Source organism: Grammomys surdaster, unplaced genomic scaffold (genome assembly GCF_004785775.1).
Source record: "Grammomys surdaster isolate TR1022 unplaced genomic scaffold, NIH_TR_1.0 217, whole genome shotgun sequence".
NCBI lineage: Eukaryota > Metazoa > Chordata > Mammalia > Rodentia > Muridae > Grammomys > Grammomys surdaster.
The window spans coordinates 1,808,094-1,810,201 of NW_021604662.1; the positions used below are offsets into that span (position 1 = coordinate 1,808,094).

At 40.1% G+C, this 2,108-nt stretch overlaps 1 pseudogene; it reads right to left on the minus strand.

Moving 5' to 3' along the window:
- Positions 1 to 271: 271 nt before the first annotated feature.
- LOC114625435 lies at positions 272 to 714 on the minus strand (annotated as a pseudogene).
- Between the last annotated feature and the right edge of the window lie 1,394 nt (positions 715 to 2,108).

Genomic DNA, 2,108 nt, shown 5'->3' on the forward strand with positions numbered 1-2,108 from the left:
CAGCTCCCCAAGAAAACTGATTTCAACACACCTTCGTGATCCCAGAAGTTCAACCAGGCAGACAGCAGTTACACTCGATGGATGATGCTACACAGCACAACTTAGGTATCTCAAATGAACAAGAAGTTGGTATTAGAACAGTGTCTCAGGATGAAGTCGGAGTGGGGCTTCCTCTCCAGTACTTTGAGGTCTACAGAAGTATCTAGAAAATTCACTACTGTGGAAATGAAGACTTGGGTTGGATGAGGAGGGGAGGCTGGGACCTTAGTGACTAATTGCTATAACACTGTCCTTCTGGTGACTGTGGCAGCTTCATGTTCTCTTTTGACGTCATCAAGCACTGCAGTTCCTGCAGGATGATTTGATGTTGTTAGAGTTCTGCCACTTTGCCAGCCCTGCCGTGGCTCTGGGGTCCACCACTCCATTCCTACTGCTCTCACCACTCATATTGACTCTGGTTACAAATCTTATAGATGCTGGTGCTTCTGCGTACTTAGGCCCACATTCTAGTTTAAGGCTGGATATTGGGTTTTCATAAATTGTTTGTGGAGCCCCACTTATCATGCCTGTCCATCTTGTAAGTGCTATGTCTTCGTCGTCCTCCAGACCCCAGCTAACTGTACCGTCCTCAACTCCTTTCTGACCTTCTTCCAGCTCTTCCAAGAGTTGGAAATTTCGAGGGACTTTTACTCCCGAGCTTGTGATGGCTGCCATCCTACATCGCTGTCGCTCCAATATATCTTTTTCTAAATGAATGAATGACCTAGTTTTCTTTGGGTGGCAGACTGAGAAGAGTCAAATTAAAGAAATAAGTAAGTGCTGGAGAGATGGCTCGGTGGTTAAGAGCACTGTCTGCTCTTCCAGAGGTCCTGAGTTCAATTCCCAGCAACCATAAGGTGGCTCACAACCATCTGCAATGGAATCTGATGCCCTCTTCTGGTGTGTCTGAGGACAGCTACATTGTACTCACATACATAAAACATATAAATAAATAAATAAATAAATAAATAAATAAGTAAGTAAATAGGAAGAGAGAGTAAAATCTTTTAAAAATTAATAAATAAAAAGGGACAGTATCTGTCTTATTTATTTATTATTTTGGAGGCAGGATCTCCCTATGTAATCCAGGCTGGCCTTGACATTCCTTCTGCCCTAGTCCTCCAAGTGCTGGGATTACATATCTGTTCTACCACAGACACATCAGAAGGATGATATGTTTTGTCATATTACTGAACAAATTATAAAGCTCAATCATATGGTAATTAAACAAAAATAGGCTAATAGTTCAACAGAACAGAAGAGAGAGTCTGGAAAAAAGAATGTAAAGTCTTTAAGAATTTAACTCATGACAAGGAATCCTGAGAGAGACATAGAATTTTGAGAACAATATAAGAAAGTAAAAGAAACAAGAATATGTGGGAGAAAGATATACTATTAACTATATGGGGCAGACTTCTGTGGCCTGTTTATTTGAACTTAGATAAAAACCACCTACATATCAAAGTAAACAATCAACCTAGTAAAGGTAACATTTATGAGATGGGAAAAAATAGTCAGCAAAGGCTAGTTATTTATATATCAGAAAGTCAATGTCGCACACTTTTAATCCTAGTACTTGGGAGGCAGAGGCAGGCGGATTTCTGAGTTTGAGGCCAGCCTGGTCTACAGAGTGAGTTCTAGGACAGCCAGGGATACACAGAGAAACCCTGTCTCAAAAAACAAACAAACAAACAAACAAACAAACAAACGCCAAGACAAATCTAATCAAAAGAGTCAAATGACCTGGATAGTCATTTTTCAAAAGCAGAAATACAACTGCTCATTAGACATTTGGAAAAAGTGCTCAATATCTTTAACTATCAGGGAAGTGCAAATCCAAACTGGAAGGAGGTACTCTTTCATCCCAGGGAGAATAGATATTACTCCAAAAACAGCAACAACAAAAGCTGGTGAGCATGTGGTAAATCTATATAGTTGGTGGGAATGTAAACTGGTACAACAGTTATGGAAATCATTATGGCAGTTCCTCACAAAAGCTAAAAGAAAAACCAACACATAATCTAACTATATGACTCCTGGTGTGTGTGTGTGTGTGTGTGTGTAAGAGA